Here is a 22,444-nt window from a genome sequence, read left to right as displayed (position 1 = left end):
AATGTGGGGTTTGAGATGTGGGGTATGGGATGTGGGGAATGGGGATATGGGGTATGGGATGTGGGGTAAGGCATGTGGTGTATGGGATATTGTTTTTGAGATGTAGGGTATGGAATGTGGTATATGGGATATAGTGTATGGGATATGGGGTATGGGATGTTGGGTAAGCGATGTGATGTATGGGGTATGGGGTATGGGATGTGGGATATGGGGTGTGGGCTATGGGATATGGGGTATGGGGTATGGGATGTGGGGTATTTGATGTGGGGTATGGGATGTGGGGATGGGATGCGGTGTATGGGATGCGGTGTATGGGATTGGGGGATGGGATATGGTGTATGGGATAAGGGGTATGGGACGTGGGGTATGGGTTGTGGAGTATGGGATGTGGGATGAGAGATGTGGGATGAGAGATATGGGGTAAGGGATGTGGGGTATGGGATGTGGTATATGGGATGAGGGATGTGGGATTGGGGATATGGGGTTGGGATATGGGGTAAGGGATATGGGGTAAGGGATATGGAGTGTGGGATGTAGGGTATGGAATATGGGGTAAGGGATGTGGAGTATGGGATGTGGGGTATGGGATGTGGTATATGGGATGAGGGATGTGGGATTGGGGATATGGGGTAAGGGATATGGGGTAAGGGATATGGAGTGTGGGATGTAGGGTATGGAATATGGGGTAAGGGATGTGGAGTATGGGATGTGGGGTGTGGGATGTGGGGTGTGGGATATGGGGTAAGGGATGTAGGGGATGGGATGTGGTGTATGGGATGTGGGGTAAGGGATGTGGGGTAAGGGATGTGGGGTAAGGGATGTGGGGTAAGGGATGTGGGGTATGGGATGTGGTATATGGGATGAGGGATGTGGGATTGGGGATATGGGGTAAGGGATATGGGGTAAGGGATATGGAGTGTGGGATGTAGGGTATGGAATATGGGGTAAGGGATGTGGAGTATGGGATGTGGGGTGTGGGATGTGGGGTGTGGGATATGGGGTAAGGGATGTAGGGGATGGGATGTGGTGTATGGGATGTGGTGTATGGGATGTGGGGTAAGGGATATGGGGTAAGGGATGTGGGGTATGGGATATAGCGTAAGGGATATGGGGTAAGGGATATGGGATGTGGGATATGGGGTGCGGGATGTGGGGTTGGGGATGTGGGGTAAGGGATGTGGGATAAGGGATGTGGGGTATGGGATGTGGGCTGTGAGATGTGGAATGTAGTGTATCTGAGGTGGGGTGTGGGATGTGGGGTAAGGAATATGGGGTAAAGGATGTCAGGCAGCATCCAAGGAGCAGGACAATCGACCTTTCGGGCATGAGCCCTTCTTCAGGAATCCTGAAGAAGGGCTCATGCCCGGAACGTTGATTCTCCTGCTCCTTGGATGCTACCTGACCTGCTGCGCTTTTCCAGCAACACATTTTCAGCTCTGATCTCCAGCATCTGCAGTCCTCACTTTCTCCTATGGGGTAAAGGATGTGGGGTAAGAGATGTGGAGTATGGGATATGGGATGAGGTATGTCGGATATGGGATGTGGGATGTGGGGTATGGGATGCTGAGTAAGAGATGTGGGGTAAGGGATATGAGGTATGGGATGTGGGGTATGGGATGTGGGGTATGGGATGTGGAGTATGGGATGTGAGGTAAGGGATATGGGTATGGAATGTGGAGTATGGGACGTGGGGTATGGGATGTGGGGTATGGGATGTGGGGTAAGGGATATGGGATATGGAATGTGGAGTATGGGACGTGGGGTAAGGGATGTGGGGTATGGGATATGGGGTAAGGGATGTGGGATGAGGGATATGGGGTATGGGATATGGGTTAAGAGATATGGGGTATGGGATGTGGGATATGAGGTATGGGATGTGGGGTGCAACTGAAGGCGTCAAGTTGCTGCAGTGCAGATGGTACAGGGAGCAGAAGTCTAGTTTTGAATGTTTTCTCTTGTCACCTTGTGGTTCCATGTGAAAGGTTATGGGTCACCTAGTGGATGAAGAGGCCTTTATGGAGACTTGTTGTTTCTCCAACATGACCCTTATTAAATTGCAAGTGTGGGCCTCAGTCTGCACGAATGCTGACAACGTAGCCAATTTCCTGAGAGTTGAAGCTTTCTGTCAAAGCCTGGCCACTTTTTCTGCTGCTTCAGGTGCTCCTGCAGAAGCAGCGCTCAGATTTTGGGGCTAGCCACTGTAGTTCTTAGGTAGCCCACCCACACAAACACCATTACAGCCTCGATCAACCAATATTGTAAGGAGAACCAAATGTGAATCTCCTGATGTATGTTCGTTTTCTTCATTTTACACTGCAATTGAATTTTACACTTCTACTGAATTTAGTCAGTTTGTTCTATCAACTGACACATTTGGGCTTTATGTATCACTCCCAATTTGTTACATTTTCTTATCAGTGGAATTTCCGAAATCCTTTCATGAGGTTTGACACAAGATATTTGAAAGAAATCATTACTTCAGGAATTCATGGCTAATTAGTTAGCTGCTCTGAAAATGAGTTTGACTTTTGAAAGTACAATGAGATGAGTTGAATACAACAGGCTGACTGGGGAATAATGATTAATCTGAGCTCCCCTTTCATTCTTTCCAATCTCAAATTACACGATCTTAGATTTGTTCCCTTCTCACTGTGTCCTCACTTTGTTGAAATCAAGATTCATTCTGCACATTTCTTTAACTCATTGCTTTCCTACCTCTCACGTCTGTGACTTGCAAACCTTTGTCAAATTTTCCTTCTTTCTACAAGTTTTAGCTTTTTAAACCCAACCTTAATATCATCTAATTACCAATTCCAATTTACTCGATCCTTTTCAACCTTAATCCTATCCTCAATATTTCAATATAGACTTTTCAAAAAGAGTAACTTTTCTCATGAATTGCAAAATGAAGAATGATCCGCCTTCCAATATTTTTCAATTCAGTTTTTGCTGATAAAGGCAATGGAGATTGATATTGAGGTGATCTGAACTAATTAATAGCTGGACTAAGGATATCAGATACATCTCAAAGTACAATATCAGGATGCCCTTGAACAACAAAGACAAGAGAAAAGGCCGGAGAATATTAACAGAAAGCAAAATTGCCTTGAGGTGAGAAAAGTCGATCCTTTTCACATTGTAGAAAGTACACTGAACCGACTCCCAACTAAAGTAGGTAATGCTGCACAGTAATGACCATTAAACAGAGTTGAATATATGTCTCATTCAGAGTAGATTAAAAATAACTTCAAATGTTCAAGGGAACATAATCAGGCTTATGTCCTCTGCTTTGTGTCCAGAGAATGTTTTGATTTTATCAATGATCAATGAAAAAATGGTAAGAGTCATGATGACAAGTCTTTTCCCTCTATACCTTAGAGACCCTTTAAGGTTCCTCCAGGAGGGTGCACTCTGACATTTGCAAGGCAAGGAATTCCATGCTAAGTATGTGGAAATGACATCATCAAACTTCCTGTCTCATTTTCCTTGCTTAGCAAAGGATCAAATGTAGGACAGTGCACTTGATCTGAACCTTACTGTTTGTGTTCAACCACCTTAGGTAGGAAAATCAAGGAAAACTCAAAAGGTAAACCATTGGAACTTGCCTGAAAATATAAACTTTGCTGACAAAGCTACCAACCAGACAGATATGCCAAAAAAAAGATAAATTTGTGTTGTATCTTTAAAGTACTAGAATGCTCCAAAGCACTAATGTTAGCACTATTCAAATTCAACACCAAACTACATAAAGAGACATTTGGGCAGATGACCAAAGGTTTGAACAAAGATGTACATTTCAAAGACTTTCTTAAAGGAACAAAGAAAGGTAGTGAGTGTTTAAGAAGGAAACATGCAAGCTTAAAGCTAAACAGCTAGCCAGCAATGTTGAAAAAATTAAAACAGGAATGTTCAAAAGGCCACACTTAAAGGAATGGAGAAATCTCAAAGGATTGTGGGCCAGAAGTAATGCAGGGTTGGAGATGGGAGAGGCCATAGTGGAATTTAGCACAAGGTTGAGAATTTTAAATTGAGAGAGTAAATATGAACCAACGTCTGCCAGCCACCGTTATAGTAAGAGGAGAATGAGACGTGGTTTCACTGCATGTTCTAATATTACTGGCCATTTAATATCCATCTGGCTTTCCAGACAGACACCCTGTCAAGAGACTTTTGCCCATTCAACATAGAACATAGAATGCAGAACAGGCCCTTCAGCCCTTGATGTTGCACCGATCTGTGAACTAATCTAAGCCCATACCCCTACACTATCCCATCATCATCCATGTGCTTATCCAAGGATTGTTTAAATCTCCCTAATGTGGCTGAGTTAACTCCATTGACAGGCAGGGCATTCCACACCCTTACCACTCTCTGGTAAAGAGCCTGCCTCTGATATCTGTCTTAACTCTATCACCCCTCAATTTGGAGATATGCCCCCTCGTACAAGCTGATGTTATCATCCTAGGAAAAAGACTTTCACTGTCTACCCTTTCTAATCTGCTGATCATCTTGTATGTCTCGATCAAATCCCATCTTAGCCTTCTTCTTGCCAATGAGAAGAGATCCAAGTCTCTCAGCCTTTCCTCATAAGACCTTCCCACCAGACTAGGCAACATCCTGGTAAATCACCTCTGCACCTTTTCCAATGCTTCCACATCCTTCCTGTAATGAGGCAACCAGAACTGTACACAATATTCCAAGTGCAGCCGCACTAGTATTTTGTATAATTGCAGCATGACATTATGGCTCCAGAACTCAGTCCCGCTACCAATAAAACCTAACAAACCATATACCTTCTTAACAGCACTATCAACCTGGGTGGCAAATTTCAGGGATATATGTACATGGACTCCAAGATCTCTCACATCCACACAACCAAGAATCTTTCCATTGACCCAGTACTCTGCCTTCCTGTTATACTTCCCAAAATGAATCACCTCACATTCATCTGCATTGAACACCATTTGCCACCTCTCAGCCCAGTTCTGCAGTTTATCCAAGTCCACCTGCAACCTGTAACATTCTTCCAAACTGTCCATTACTCCACCAAGTTTAGTGTCATCTGCAAACTTACTAACCAATCCACTTATGCCTGCGTCCAAGTCATGTATAAAAATGACATGCAGCACTGTTCTCAAAATACATCATTGTGGCACACCACTAGTAACCGGATTCCAGGCTGAATATTTTCCATCAAACACCACTCGCTGCCTTCTGACAGAAAGCCAGTTTCTAATCCAAACTACTAAAACACCCTTAATCCCAAGCCTCTGCATTTTCTCCAACAGCCTACCACGTGGAACCTTATCAAAGGCCTTACTGAAGTCCATGTACACCATGTCAACTGCCCTACTCTCATCCACATGCTTGGTCACCTTCTCAAAAAATTCAATGAGGTTGTGAGACATGACCTGCCCTTGACAAATCCATGTTGACTATCTGCAATCAAATTGTTGCTTGCAAGATGATTATAAATCCTATCTATCATATTTCTTTCCAAAACTTTTCTTACAACAGATTAGTAAGGCTCGCTGGTCTATAATTACCTGAGTCATTTCTACTGCCCTTCTTGAACAATGGCACAATGTTTGCAGTCCTCCAGTCCTCTGGTACTAAACCTGTAGACAATGACAACTCAAATATCAGAACCAAAAGCTCCAACAGGCTCCAAAACCTTCTCCCTAGCTTCCCAGAGAATCCATCTGGCCCAGGGGACTTGTCTACTTTCATTTCTTCTAGAATTGATAACATCTCTTCTTTACTAACTTTGATCCTTTCTAGTCTAGTATCTTATATCTCATTCTTCTCCTCTACAATATTCTCCTTTTCCTGGGTGAAAACTGATGAGAAATATTTATTTAGCACCTCTCTGATCTCCACAGGGTCCACACACAACTTTCCACTTCTGTCTTGGACTGGACCTATTCTTACCCTCGTCATCCTTTTATTCCTCACATATTTATTGAAAGCTCTAGGGTTCTCCTTTATTCTACCTGCTAAACGCTGCTCATGTCCTGTCTTTGCTCTTCTTAACTCTCTCTTTAAATCCTTCCTAACTAATCTGTAACTCTCCATCGCCTCATCTGAACCATCTTGTCTCATCAACACATAAGCCTCCTTCTTCTGCTTAACTAGAGATGCAATTTCTGTCATATACCATGGTTCCCTTACCTTATCAGTTTCTCCTTGCCTGACAGGGACATACCTGTCAAGGACATGTAACAAGTGTTTGTTAAACCAGCTCCACATTTCCATTGTCCCCATCGCCTGCATTTTGCAACACCATTCTATGCATCCTAATTCTTGCCTAATCACATTATAATTGCCCTTCCTCCTTCTATAACTCTTGCCCTGAAGCATGTACCCTATCCCTTTCCATCACTCAACTAAATGTATCCAAATTATGGTCACTCTCTCCAAACTGCTCACCTATCACTAAATCATTACCACGCACCAGATCAAATGTAGCCTCTCCTCTTGTCGGCCCTTCAATATATTGGGTCAGGGAACCCTCTTTGCACACTTCGGACAAAAACTTATCCGTCCAATGTACTAGAGTTATAGCATTTCCAGTCAATGTTGGGGAAGTTAAAGCCCCCCCATAATGACCACCCTGTTCCTTTCACTCCTACCCAGAATCATTTTGCCAATCCTCTCTTCCACCTCCCTGGAACTCTGCGGAGGCTATAAAAAACTCCAAGCAGTGTGACCTCTCCTCTCCTGTGTCTAACCTCAGCCTATATTACATCAATAGATTAGTCCTCATAAAAAGTTCTTTCAGCCAGCATTATACTGTCGTTGACTAACAAGACCACACCTCCCCCTCTTTTATCGCCTTCCCTATTCTTAATGAAAGATCTAAACTCTGGAACCTGCAACATCCATTCCTGACCCTGCTCTATCCATGTCTCTGAAATGGCCACAACATCGAAGTCCCAGATACCTATCCATGCTGCAAGCTCACCTACCTTATTTCGGATACTTCTGGCATTAAAGTCGACACACTTCAAACCAGTTTGCTGTCTGCCAGTACATTCCTGTGACTGTGAAATCCTGTCCGTGCCCTCCCTACTCTCATCCTTCTGTGCACTGGAATTATATCTCAGGCTCCCATTCCCCTGCTGAGCTAGATTAAACCCACCCAAATAACACCAGCAAAGTTCCCACCCAGAATATTAGTACCCCTCTGGTTCAAGTGAAGACCATAAAGATACCACCTTCCCCAGAATGAGCCCCAATTATCCAAATACTGAAACCCTCCCTCCTACACCATCCTTGCAGCCACGTGTTCAGCTGATATCTCTTCCTGTTCCTCACCTTGCTAACACGTGGCACGAGTAACAAACCGGAGATAACAACTCTATTTGTTCTAGCTCTCAGCTTCCACCCTAGCTCCCTGAAATCCTGTCTTACATCCCTATCCCTCTTTATACCTATGTTGTTGGTACCTACATGGACCACGACTTGGGGCTGGTCACCCTCTCCCTTCAGGACCTCAAAGACATGATCTGAAACATCATGGACCCTGGTACGTGGGAGGCAATACACTAACCATGGCGCTTCAAGCTGTGGTAATGGCCTAACTAGAAAATTCAGGCGAAGGTTAGGAGGTTCTGATAAACGGTGGGATTTGCAAAGTGAACAGACAAAGATAATTAATGCGAATAGGTTTGAAACATATCCTGAAACAGAAAGGTATCTTGCAGCTTCACTTAATTCCACTTTGTAGTTTGAAGAAAAAAATTCAGAAATTTAATTTGCGACTCTAAACTGGGTAAGCCAATGCAAAGCAACTTGTGAAAGAGATGAGCTCCGAAGGTCAAATGGCCTTTTCCTCTGTTCCATGGTTTCACATCAATATTTATATATTCACTTAATCTGAACAGCTTCTCATTAATGCAGTGTACATTCTTCTAAAGTTTTGATTCAAGTAAAATTCTATTCACCATTCTGTTTGCTCAGGAAAAAGTCATTGATTCAATTAAAAACCACAAAATGTAGTTAATTTTTTGTTTGACTACAGGTTATAGAATGATGGAAGAGAGGCCAATGAAAACAATGTGAGCTACTCATTTAAAAAGAGGTTAAGATTAGCCTTAAAAGTGGAAGAGATAAGAAAAGACATGAGTGATCACATAATACAGGCAGCACTGAAGAGAATTGATTTAGTTCGAAACATAACCATGTTAATTGTGGAATGCACTGACTCAGACAGAATAGTGCAGAAAGCAGTAGGTCTTTGAGTTCCTCTTAGCTAACATCAAAATCAATGGAAACACTTTACAGATTTTCTTGAAAGATTTTCTGATGCTTTGTCACACCAAACTGAAGGAGAAATATGTTAGACAGGACCTTTGTCAGTGTATATTTTTTTGACTTCTCAGAATCACAGAATTATTATGATGCAGGAGACCAATCAGCCCATCATGCCTATACTGCCTGTATTATCCAGTCCCAAGCTCCTGCCTATTCACATATCCCTGTACACCATTACCATCCAAATAATCATCCAATATACTCAATTGAACCTGCTTCCACCACAGAGTGGTGGACACACTCTATATGGACTTCAGTAAGGTGTTCAACAAGGTTCCTCATGGTAAGCTGGTTAGCTAAGTTAGATCACATGGAATACAGGGAGAACTAGCCATTTGGGTACAGAAATGGCTTGATGGTAGAAGACAGAGGGTGGTGGTGGAGGGTTGCTTTTCAGACTGCAGGCCTGTGACCAGCTGTGTACCACAAAGTTTGGTGCTGGGTCCATTGCTTTTTGTCACTTATATAAATGATTTGGATATGAACATGGGGGTTATAATTAGTAAGCTTAAAGATGACACCAAAGTTGGAGGTATAGTGGGCAGCAAAGAAGATTACCTGATGGGCCAATTGGCTGAGGAGCGGCAGATGAAGTTTGATTTAGATAAATGTGAGGTGCTGCATTCTGGAAAGGCAAAACCAGGGCAGGACCTATACACTTAATGGAAGGTCCCAGGGAGTGTTGCTGAACAAAGAGACCTTGGAGTGCACGTTCATAGCTCCTTGAAAGTAGAGTTGCAGGTAGATAGGATAGTGAAGAAGGCATTTGGTATGCTTTCCTTTATTGGTCAGATTATTGAGTACATGAGTTGGGAGGTCATGTTGCAGCTGTACTGGACATTGGTTAGGAGAAAGTGAGAAAATGTGTTGCTGGAAAAGGAACCCTCCAGCCACAATGGATGAACTCAGATTTCTCCAGTTTCCTCATTTCCCCTTCCCCCACCTTGTCTCAGTCCCAACCCTTGAACTCAGCACCACCTTCCTAAGCTGCAATCTTCTTCCTGACCTCTCCGCCCCCACCTCCAGTCTGGCCTATCACCCACACCTTAACCTCCTTCCACCTATCGCATTTCCAATGCCCCTCCCCCAAGTCCCTCCTCCCTACCTTTTATCTTAGCCTGCTTGGCACACTCTCCTCATTCCTGAAGAAGGGCTCATGCCCGAAACGTCGATTTTCCTGCTCCTTTGATGCTGCTTGACCTGCTGCACTTTTCCAGCAACACATTTTCAGTTTTGACATTGGTTAGGCCACTTTTGGAATATTGTGTGCAAATCTGGTCTCCCTGCTATAGGAAGGATGTTGTGAAACTTGAAAGGGTTCAGAAAAGATTTACAAAGATGTTGCCAGGATTGGAGGATTTGAGCTATAGGGAGAGGTTGAATAGGCTAGGGCTATTTTCCCTGGAGCATTAGAGGCTGAGGGGTTACCTTATAGAGGTTATAAAAGCATGAAGGGCATGGATAGGATAAATAGACAAGGTCTTTTCCCTGCTGGGGGAATCCAGAACTAGATGGCATAGGTTTAGAGTGAGAGGGGAAAGATTGAAAAGGGATCTAAGGGGCACCTTTTTCACACAGAAGGTGGTGAGTGTATGGAATGAGTGGCAGAGGAAGTGGTGGAGGCTGGTACAATTACAATATTTAAAAGGTGTCTAGATGTGTACATGGAGAGGAGGGATTTTAGCGTGATACAGGTCAAGTACTGGCAAATGGGACTAGATTATGTTAGGATATCTGGTCGTCATGGATGAGTTGGACTGAAAGGTCTGTTTCCGTGCTGTACATCTTTATAACTCCATGACATTTCTGGGCATAAAAATTAAATCAGTGACAAAGATCTTTTCTCCATTTTCAACATAATGTTCTAAACTATTTATTCACTAACCATTAAGATTTACTCTAGGTTTATTCTTCTGAATTGCCTGCTCTTTAAAATAAATGATGACAAATGATATCTCAAAGGAACACAGTAAAGTTGGAAACAACTTGCAACTGGCTTTCTAAATTTTCCTTGGATGAAAATAAAATATATTACAGAAGTTCACACAAGACATTACACTAGATTGCACCAGATATTACATTGTCTCTTGTCATGATGAAATTTATCAACTTTTTTTGGGATCATTGGAAATAGGTTTCCTTATAAGATTATACCACAGAATCAAATTTAGTGTGACTGAATAAATGTATTTATTTACATATGTCAATGATTCAACAATTCAAAAAAGTCATATTGACATTTTTGGAATAGCAAAACCTCATAAAAATGTGATTGAGCACCTTTCTTAGCCATTAACTACTGGGATGGGAACTTAAACCTGGAGTGTCTGGCTTAGAAGCAGAGATGCTATCCACTGACTCTCAACACTTAACACATGATTTCATAAGTACGTCCATGTGTACATGAAAGATAAAAGCACTTTGATCATGAAGGAGCAATGGTTCCATTTTAAATGATGGAAATCCTATTGACTCAAACACAACATTTTCAGGATCTATTAAATAAATGAAAAAAAAATGTTTAAATCGTAAATTACAAAAGAAGCCTAAAGAATTAGGAAGCACATTTTCCAGTAGCATGCAACACTATTACATCTTTCCCACACAATTACCATTAAAGTGATTTGGAGATGCCGGTGTTGGACTGGGGTGTACAAAGTTAAAATTCACCCAACACCAGGTTATAGTCAAATAGGTTTAATTGGAAGAACACTAGCTTTCAGAGTGACGCTCCTTCATCAGGTGACTATCTCCTGTGCTTCCAATTAAACCTGTTGGACTATAACTTGGTGTTGGGTGATTTTTAACCATTAAAATGTACACTGTCTGTGGCATGCCCAGGCAATGCATGTAATTCTGGAGCTTTTCAGTGTTAGGCTCGGGTAATAATGCTGTAGTTAGAGGCAGGTTGTACTGGAATATCCTTGTCAGCAGGGAGGCTCTGCAACACAACCAAAGCATTCCTGCCTAACTTCGTAATTATCATAAGACTTATTGAAATCAACAAGGTCACATTGATATTGCTTTCAAATTCAAATTTTGTTGCTATATTTTTCAAATTAGATAGATTTAACTTTATCTATCTGTGTTTATTGTTATTTGTTGATACTAACTTAATCAGACGTCTTGGCAATGCCAAGTTACAAGCATTAATACTTACAGGGGTGTTGGGGACAATTACTTTATTGTGGAAGAAACAACCCATTGTATTTTTTTTCACTCTGTCATGCGCATTCATAAAATACCAGGTTAAAGTCCAACAGGTTTATTTGGAAGTACTGGTCTTTAACTTTGTCTGCCTTGGTCCAACACCGATTCCTCCACATCATGAGCATTCATGTTAGTGTCCAGTGTGATACTTCCCACTCTGTGGGTCATGGTTGAACTGTAGGCTGACCAAGCCCTCCATCCCATGCATTGTAAAATACATTGTCTGAGATCATTGTCAGTGGGGGCGACTGAAATGTCACAAGTAAATGTCATGGGGGTCGGTGGGGAGGGGTGGTGTGGCATGGTGGCTTGGTGGCTAGCACTGCTGCCTCACAGCTCCAGGGACTCAGGTTCAATTCCCACCTCAAGCAACCTCTGTGTACAGTTTTCACATTCTCTCCATGTTTGCATGGGTTTCCTCCCACGATCCAAAGATGTGCAGGTCAGGTGAATTGACTGTGCTGAATTGCCCATAGTGTTAGGTGCATTAGTCAGGGGTAAATATAGGGGAATGGGTATGGGTGGGTTACTCGCTGGAGGGTCAGTGTGAACTTGTTGGGCTGGAGAGCCTGTTCCATACTGTAGGGAATCTAATCTAACCTAAATGTCAAAGCCCTATACAGACTTTGCTAACTAACACCTTCAGTCAGACTGTCACTTCACTTTCAGCCCCTCATTTTCTTACCTTGATTTAATATTCCAAACACTCACCGCACACCTAAAATGTACTTCTATCTTCTCCTGACCACACCCTTTGCCTTCCCTTGGATCCCTCAACACACTGTACAACACATATCCCCTGCTTACCCCACCCCAGTTCACTTACCCTCTCCAGTACAGACCCTTTACCCTCATACTGCAGAGCTTAATGTGGATAACTACTGACTTCAGGCACCCCATTTTTAAATAAGTGTGAATTGGATGCCCATATGCTGTTGACTTTATCTTGAACACATGTCAGGGATTTTGTCCCAAACATTGATCCTCCTGATGCTGCCTGACCTGCCGTGCTTTTCCAGCACCACACTCTCGACTCTAATCTCCAGCATCTGCAGTGTTCACTTTTGCCTAATTTTAAAAGGTTATACGCTAATGCATAATTGCATGCAAATGAATGACATACAAACCATGATATGATGTCCAACACACCAGTGTATCTCAGCATGCTGTAGGGCAATTCAAAATTCACATTCTGCTGAATTCGATTGCCCCACACACCACTTTTCACATTCGTAAGCTTCATAAAATCCGCCTTGAAGAGCTGATGCAGCATTTAATAAGCGCAAATGCTGCATTCATCATTTTATCTGATTTATCCCATATCCTTTTGAGTTTAAATACCATTTCATTCAGGCATCTTCATTTTTACTTTGAAATATATAATTGAAGCTCCTGGGAACTGTTAGAATAAAACATGATTGAAGGGATAGGTTACTCCACAGTTCAGTGAAAATACTAAATCCAGAATAAACCAATAATAATGATCTGTCACCTCTATGCTTCAGCTGAAGTCTCTGCATATTACTTACTTTTCTGAAGGCAACACATTTTGTAAACAGGATTGGAACAAAATTTAACGTGGTTGCATTGAGTAGTCTTTGTCTGTTTATAAATCGATATGTTCTCAAAACATTTAGCAAGCCTTCAATAGGCTGCTGTTATAATTAACAAAATGATACTAAGACAAGAAATATTCAGCAGTCAAAGCAATTCTGATCAATTTAGTGCTCATCATTGACCTTTAATCAGCTTTAGGATCACTATGGGACCACTGAGACTTTAACATTATGTAACTCATGCTGTTCATTAACTTTGAATATTCAATCCAAACTCTAATTGTTCTGTATTCATGCCTTTTCCATTCAATGTTTTTCCTATTTAAATGCAAATTGATCTATATTTTTAGCTGCATGGAGAAAATGAGGAAGCTGTGTCTGATTTGTCATACCAGCAACAATTTTAGAGCTTAGTTTAAGCCCCTTGGATAAATGCTACCCCTATCATTCACTATTGTCTTCAGCATCAGATTGTCATTAAATCATTACATAGCCTCTGGTGAATATTTGTATAGCTTGATACTTTTTTTTATTGTCACATAAAATTAACTATACACCAAAGGATATAAAAGTGGTTGATTGGAAGTTTTGTTCGCACAATTAAATCTAATTCTTTTTAGATAGTAATGTGATTGACTGATAGGTTTGAGAACTATTTAGTAGTATTGTGACTGAGAATAAAAGCTATATTAACAAGCTCCACAAACTGTAAAGCCAATCTGAGAATATGCAAAATTTGCAATTTATCTATTTATATGTGTGTAATATATTCATTATTGAAGAAATTATTAATGATTTTATTAATTAAGATGTTATGAACAAATGTTCTCATTGCTGTTAAGTTGGTAAAAAGTTGCACTGCCTGGAGTCGTACCTTATGTAAAGGAAGACAATTCTAGTTGTTACAGGCCCATCATCTTAGCCCCAGCATATCTCTGCAGGAGTTACTCCAGATAGATATTTTCAGAATCAACCTGTTCAGAGATGTTATTATACATTTCTGCAGCAAGTGAGACTCAAACCTAGATCTCCTGATTCAGAGGAAGGGACACTACCCAGGCCACAAAGGCCCCTAGTTGCTCAGGGTAGTGTTCGAGGCCCAACCGGCTGTAATTGCTTCACCAATGAGTACAGCATCAACAATTCTTATTGGTTTGATGTCACCCAGGCCAAAACAGCCTTCTTGATGAGCACTCTATCCACCAACTAAACCATTCATCGCCAGCATCACTGGTTCAGGGCTGTAAGAGTGGGTACTGAGGTCTGTAGGATTGTGTACTGAGGGCTGGAGGAGTGGGTACTAAGGGCTGTATGACTGGATACAGAGGGCTGGAGGAGTGGGTACTGAGGGCTGTAGGAATGGGTACTGAGGCTGCGGGAGTGGGTACTGAGGGCCGGGGGAGTGGGAGGTCACTGTCTCTTGGCGGCTATGAAATTTGCTCTGAATTTGTTTGTGACTGGCTCCTTCCAGGGAGTGATGGTGACCTGTGTGGGATCGCTCAGCCGTGTGCCCCCACAAACCCCTTAGCACAGTGACTGATACCATCTGAGCAGGATCATACCAGTTCATTTCCTCCCCCCTCCTCAATGGTGAGGTCAGTGCTGCAGCCTGGGGAGGAGGATTCGGCAATATAGCTAGCTTCCCCCAGGTGCCATGTTCCATCAACTGCACACACGTGGCACTGACTGGGATATATCCCAATGCTGCGGAATACATCAACAGGAAGGAATCCATTTGATTAATGGTCAAGTGATTTATTACTACTTCCTGCAGGTGTGTGCCTGCTGCCCTGGCAATTGCCATAACTCCCACATCCTCGAGCATTCTTGTGTAATTGGTGCATTTTGGGGACCATGGCCAAACAAGATTGGCTACTGGGGGTAAAGGTTACTCCCAGTTTGACCATGACACTTGATGCCACTGTGCAACCCACTAACCGTTGTGGAAGAGCCTATGCCTCAATCAGGTCCGTAGTAGAGCAGTGAACAGAGCTGCTGAAGTTGTAGTTCTGGTGCACAGTGTGGTCTGAAGATGCTGACCAGTACAGTCCAGGCAGAGTGTGCCACATCACCCCGGCATGCTATACTCTGCACTACTGGAGCAGGCAGCAAGGCTATGTACTGGATGCTGAGGGACTGGGGGAATGGGAATGTTTTTCCAAGGAGGAAAGTGAGAATATTGGGCAGGAGGAAGCTGTCATTGACCATGATGGAGCTCAGTTACATTGGGCACTAATGAAAGCTGGGTGCAGCTGGTAATTGTTGACGTGTAAAATGGCCGTTGGTCATCATGCCAGCAGTTGGATGGCTTCATCAGGATGCAACAACTATTCATTTTGTTTGTGTTCACCTTTGCTGATGGCGAATATAAGCTCATAATTGGGTTTGTTGAGTTGCTTGCGTGTGAGTGGTATTCCCATACTGGAATATTTCAGGCTGCTAGTCTCCACTGGGAATTGTGGGTAGAGTAGCAGAGAGTTAGAGAGGCGATTAGTCTGGATATAGCGAGGGACAGAGGAACTGTGCGGCCTGGTATTAAATGATGACTGGAGTGAGAGAATGGAGATGTTTTTGGGATAGCGTGTCAGCCATGGTGACTGTGTGCTATGAGCTGCATAGTTTTGTGACTGCTGTGTCATTATGATGCCAGTGAAGGGCAATGCCGGATTGTCAATGACGATTTGGGCCTTTTAAAAATGGGATGGGTGCAAAGAATGCCAGTCTTTTGGTGGCTATCTATTGGGAGGTGATTTGTTATGGGTACAGTGGGTTGTGGAATGGGGCTAGAATCTGGCAAGGTTTGGGGTTTGGTCATATGCCATGACAGATCTTGCTGTGTCTTGTGGGGAGCAATCCTCTGTGAAACTCAATGAAACTGACACTTAGCTGAAAGAAATAATATTCAAGCCTCAGTCTTTCACTCGCAGAATTATTAATGGGCAGAAAGCTAAAAAAGTTAAATCCTATTATTGCAACAGAAGCTCACTCCTACATTAACAGCAGAAGATCTTGACTGTGTGACAATATATGAAGGAAGAAAGGATAAAGCAATCTAAGTTCTTTACCCACAGACTTCAAGCAAAAATTCTGTGCATTTTACGACCATAACAGAAAGCATGCACACAAGACCGAATAGTCAAAATTACAGTTATCAAACAAATGGAGCGATCATTCCTTATATGATAAACAATTTTCAAGGTAGACAGCTCTGATATATTTTGAAAACAAAAGGAATGAGGAAAGATCTGCATGAATATTATTGAAAGGATAAGAAGCACTCGCTTCGAATTCTCACCCAGTGTCCATAGAGATTGAGAGCTGAGGACGGACCATCACCCAAGACCAACCGCACTGAGATCAAGACCAAATAGGGCATTGAGGTCACCAGATCGATTCAACCTGTGAGGATAAGACTGTGCCGAGTGATGGTGGGAATTTAAATGGTTGGAGGTTTTCTGGAGATCACACTTGGATGGAGACGTGAAATAAAGGGTTAATGTAAATCAGCCAATGACTTAACGAATGATGTAATGCAGACAAGAGAAGAACCCTTGGAAAGATGGAGAAGAGCTGTGTATTAGACTGCAGGAATGGACACGGTATGAATAACTAGGTGAAATAACTTTGTCACCATCACTGGTTGAGTAAAAGTAAAGTCATCACTGTCTTACCAGACCATACAGCTCCACTCTTATTAGACAGAAAGGCAACTGGTGTTGATTTTACCTGAGGGTTACCACATCCTCGGTGAGGGACAAAGTTGAGAAGGAAGGACCTTCATAGTAACCTCAGTGGTTACAGAAATTGAGCCTGTAGTGTTGGTGTCATGTTGTGTTGTAAGCCAGCTATCTAACAAACTGACCCCTAACTGGCTGAGTATAGTAGATAAGGTTAACAAACCAGTTCAACAGAATAACACACTGGGACAAAATGACCCTTAGAGTAACAACTGACTAGACCATAGTGCAATCCTTCACTCAATGGCCAAACCCGTCCCAAACCATTGTCCTTCGATCTACATTGAACTCATTTTTATCAAAGTCAATGGGTATGCAAAGCAATTAGCAAAAAACAAATTGTGCGTTGATTTTTATTGCAGGACATTGGAGAATTGTATTAAAGAATTATACAGTTGCAATTATATGATGAGAGTCCACTGAACACTAACCTTAACCTCAGTAAATGTAGGCAATTTTGGTCAGGAGAATGATTCAGGGTGTAGGGATTGTATTATAAGAAAATATAATGCAGAGTGAGTCTTGTATGCTCAGGAGTTTAGAAGAATGAAAAGTGATCTGACTGACATGCATAAAGTTCTTAGAGGCTTGATTGGCTGTTGCTATCGATTAGATGGTTTAGAACTAGGGTTCACAATTTCAGGGGTGGGTTGTTCATTTAGGTCTGGGATAAGGAGAGATTTCTTTAATCTGTGGATTATAAATCTCAGTTATTCTGTGTTCCAAAGAGATGCGATGGTCAGTTGTCAGGAACAATCGCGACACAGACTGAATCGAGAAATTTTGGGTTCGTGGTGGGTTTGAGGTAATAGGCTTGAAGGTCCACTTGCCTTTTCCTCACTGCTAAAGACATACTGTGCATACTTAATCAGTGAATGCTGCTGCTGATGATACTACAGCAAAGGACATCCTGACCTTTATGTTAAAGCAGCAGTTAAAAAAAGCCACTCTGTACTTGCTCCTTGTGATCAAACCTGAAAAAAAACACAATGAGCCAGTTTCTCTATCTACCTTGAAAGTAAATGCAAGCTGATGTTATCCCTGAGGGATACAGGGAAAGTTAAATAGACATAAACATAAGTAGTTGACCAAGAGCTGTCAAGTTGATAAACAGGAACTAATTTTGGAAGTTTCTGGCTGGTGTTACATTAAAATATAAAGGAACTATCAAAATTCAATGTCCATCTTCTGATGTGAATACCAGAGATAGGCACGGACAAAAATTTTTGAAAATGAAACAGGATAGACCTAAATTTGATGCTGTGATCAGCGAAAAACAGACTGAGGAATCTCCAGGAGACCGATGTGGAATAAATGAAACTGACTATACAGATATTGACATTTTATCTAAAGAGGTGAAAGTAAGCAACTGAGTCAACATCAGGAAATTCAGATCTCCCACTTTAGTTCACTCTTGTGTGATAAGTACGCAAACTGGACATCCAAAGTTGCCTGCAACTCTTCAGCTTGGAAACACATGGACACACACACTTGACAATACAAATCAGCCATACTCCAGTATCAGTCAATGAATAACAGTAAGAGAAAGGAAAATATATTCTTTTTTCCTAATTCATGGGATGTGGGCATCACTGGCTGAACCAGCATTTATTACCCATACTTAATTGCCTTTCAAAAGATAATGATGAGCTTGATAATGTTTAATCATTGCAGTCCTTTTGCTGTGTTTTGTATTCTTCATTTACATTGATAAACACTCATTTACTATGTTAGCATTCCTTTGACTACATAATACATTGTAAGAATAAACTTTTCATTCAAGTTTTTAAGCCTTAGGAACAATAATCACTGAAGTTCATTTATAGCCCCATTTCAAAAAGCCTACCATCAGTGGGAGCTGCCAATTAACTGGAAAATGGCAAGCATGCTACTGTGATAGTGGATGGCAGTGAAATAAGTCTTGTAGCAATACTTCAGTAACAGAAACCCTCAGGCCTATGTCAACAGGCTGAGTGAAATAACAAGCAATAATTTTTATGTATGCCAGGCATTTTTTCAAAGATTTAAAGAATAGGATTTTTAAACATTTCAATAGCTTGATGACTCTTTTGGCATTAACTTTTGACCAGGCCTCTTGAAACTTTTGGCACTTGATTTTCAACAGTTCAAGTGAGCTTGACAGTTTTTATATTAGATTAGATCCCTTACAGTATGGAAACAGGCCCTTCAGCCCAACAAGTCCACACTGACCCATTTCCCTCTGACACGAATGCACCTAAAACTATGGGCAATTTAGCTTGGCCAAACCACCTGACCTGCACATTTTTGGACTGTGGGAGGAAGCCATTCGGAGGAAACCCACACAGACACAGGGAAAATGTGCAAACTCCACATAGACAGTCACCCAAGGCTGGAATTGAACCCAAGTCCTTTTAGATTAGATTAGATTAGATTACTTACAGTGTGGAAACAGGCCCTTCGGCCCAACAAGTCCACACCGGCCCGCCGAAGCGCAACCCACCCATACCCCTACATTTACCCCTTACCTAACACTACGGGCAATTTAGCATGGCCAATTCGCCTGACCTGCACATCTTTGGACTGTGGGAGGAAACCGGAGCACCCGGAGGAAACCCACGCAGACACGGGGAGAACGTGCAAACTCCACACAGTCAGTCGCCTGAGTCGGGAATTGAACCTGGGTCTCAGGCGCTGTGAGGCAGCAGTGCTAACCACTGTGCCACCGTGCCACCCATATGTCCTTGGCACTATGAGGCTGCAGTGCTGACCGCAGAGCCACCACTGAGTTCAGTTTTATGTATATTCATGTCTACTTTTAAACATTTCAAAGGGCAACTTACCTCCTCCAGGGGTAACTCAGCTCCCTCAAACGTTTCCATATCCATATCCATATCCAAAAGGCTATCATGCCTCTTAAAAGGTGGTCCCTGAAAATCCAAAAACTTACTCGAAATTAAGAGATGGTGTCACCAGGTCTACACTACACACTTTGGTTACACATTCCTGGCGTCCAGAGTCTGAGATAATTGGAGGCAGCTGATGATTTCAATGACAACTGTTTCCATAATCTACAAATACACAAATCCCAGCATGGATCCATCCCTGCCATCAGGAAATTAGGAAATGTTACATCCAAGTGCTATATTGTAATAAGCTTTTTCTTGACAAATTGAATAATGTTCATTTTGGGGAAAGATTAATGTCATTTCAAATATCCAAGTCTAGGTATTCCTGTGCATATCTGCCCTGTTGTCCCAGAGTGCATGGTGGAAAATGGACAAGCTGGTTGACTATTCCCAAGATATTTAATTCCCTGCTCTCATTCTACCTTTGCCAAATTCCAGCACTGCAGTAAATGCAGAATCGCTAACAGGCAATTTTTTTTATTACTATCAAAAATATACTTTATTCATAGAAATCTTTGGTATGTGCACAGTTGATGATGCCGTTCAGATGTATACTGTCTTTACTTTCCAAGAGCAAATTGAGTCATTGATGTTCTCAATTCTCTTTGTTAACCATCCAACCTCTTGGCATTTAGCTGAGGCATCAGCGGGGCCCAGTTACTGAATGGACCCCTGTTAATCTTCAGCAGAAGGACTTACACGGTGGTCTTTCCCCACCGCACCTTGGCGGTACCACTATCAGGGAATTTCTGGTTCAATTTTAAAAATATACTTTATTAATAGACAATAAATCTTTGGTAAATGGACAGTTAATAAACCCACTCAGATCTTCTTATTAATGACAAATTAAGTCTTTGATGTCCACCATGCTCTATATTTACAGGCAACTCTTGGCCTATAGCTGAGGTGACAGTGGGTCCCAATTACTGAATGGGCCCCTCTTATTCTTTGGCAGAGGGACCTTTCTACCACTATCGGGGAATGGTCAGCCTGACCTTTATCTTTCACTGAGGTGATGTGAGCACCAAGGGCTTTCACTGCATTATGGCCAAAACATATGACCCATTTGGGACATTGTGATTGTGAAAGGTGCTATCCAAATGCAAATGAATGTTTTGAGGGCCAGTGGCAGTCGTTACAGATAGTTGCAGCCTTGCACAATGATACTGTGTCACATGGAATTTTAGGGCTATAGTCAGAATTTAATATTATAAGTTGTTTCTCATTCCTGCTGTTCTCAATTCAACGAATCTTTTCAAGAATCGCATATGGGTTTTCAATATGAAGTTGAACTCCCTGTCATGAAATGGACAACCAAGAACCAACTTCCATATTAATGCCATGATGAACAAAGATTTACTTAATTAGCTGCTAATTATCACCTTATCACTTCAACATCAGCCGCCAACTGTGGAGGTAATTGCCATGTTTCCATAGTTACTCTGTCATAATGACTAATTGACGTGAGCTGAAAATTTGCACTTCACTTTCAGATTTTAAAAACACGACAAAAGATTAATTTTGGATGTTTTACAAAGTAGGAATAACGAACCGATCATTCTGTGAAATGTTGTTTTTACTTTCACCCAGGCAAGATGCACTTGATTGTTCTGTTTGCTGTTAGAAATTCGAGGAGGAAGGCACAAAGCAACATTTATGGTCAGCTCAGGAAGTAACATTTCTTGAGATAGACATTTTCCTAATTGATCTTTTCGGAGATGTTATTGCACACCTTTAGCGAAGGTGTGATTTGAACGAGGCACTTTCTGGCTCAGGTGTAAGGTCAGGACCACTGCAACCACAATGGTTCTACCTGCTTGAGATAATGGGACTACCATCAGATAGCTTACCTGCTTTTCTATTTCATTAGTTTAAATGGCAAAAAAAATCTGACCAGTTCACTAATAAATTTTGCAAGGCTGTCATTGTTATTTGCCAACAGGTTTATTTGAAAGCAGTAGCTTTCAGAGCGCTGCTCCTTCATCAGGAGGTTGCGGAGTGTAAGATCGTAAGGCACAGAATGTATAACAAAAGATTACAATGTCATGAAACTGAAATGGTATATTGAACAAACCTGGTCATGTGTGATTTTTAACTTTGTCCAACCCAGTCCAATACCGGCTCCCCCACATCGTTGTTAATTGCATTTGTTGCAAGAATAAGTTCAACACAGATTTGATTTTTAGATTCATTTTTCAAATTTCTACTTTGTATTTCCTAATGTTCCTTTCAGGAGGTGAATAATTTAGCAGAATGTGCATGGGCGAGGTCTTATTTTAAAAACATAATTGTGAAAATATGTTTGATGCTGCATTACAGCTTTACACATAATCCCTTCCTTACTTTTAATAAAGGTATTCCACATTTGTGAACAAGACCTAAGGCCTGTCATAACATTGAAGAGATTTGTTTTTAAGGAAGTGAAAAATCATGATAACACATTTATTTGACATATTTAGATCTTAAAAGCCAATAGATGGACATTTGAAGAAGGAGTAAGGAGTTATACAGACTCTGAAGAAATATACAGCGCAGAAGGGAGCTGTGTGATGGCTCATAATTTTAGGCGCTAAATTGTGGAGAGGGAAGAGCATGTACCTGACTATAACAGGAACAAGTAAGAGAATTCCAGTGAGATGCTGTCTTTTTGATGGAAATGGATAAGAACAGCTGCCTTGAAGATGAAGTATGGGAATGGTGTGGCAACCTCTTTGCTGTGCTCCATCTAAAGTGCATG

This window comes from Hemiscyllium ocellatum, chromosome 5, assembly GCF_020745735.1.
Source record: "Hemiscyllium ocellatum isolate sHemOce1 chromosome 5, sHemOce1.pat.X.cur, whole genome shotgun sequence".
Classification (NCBI taxonomy): Eukaryota; Metazoa; Chordata; class Chondrichthyes; order Orectolobiformes; family Hemiscylliidae; genus Hemiscyllium; species Hemiscyllium ocellatum.
Note: the sequence above shows the minus strand (reverse complement) of the source record.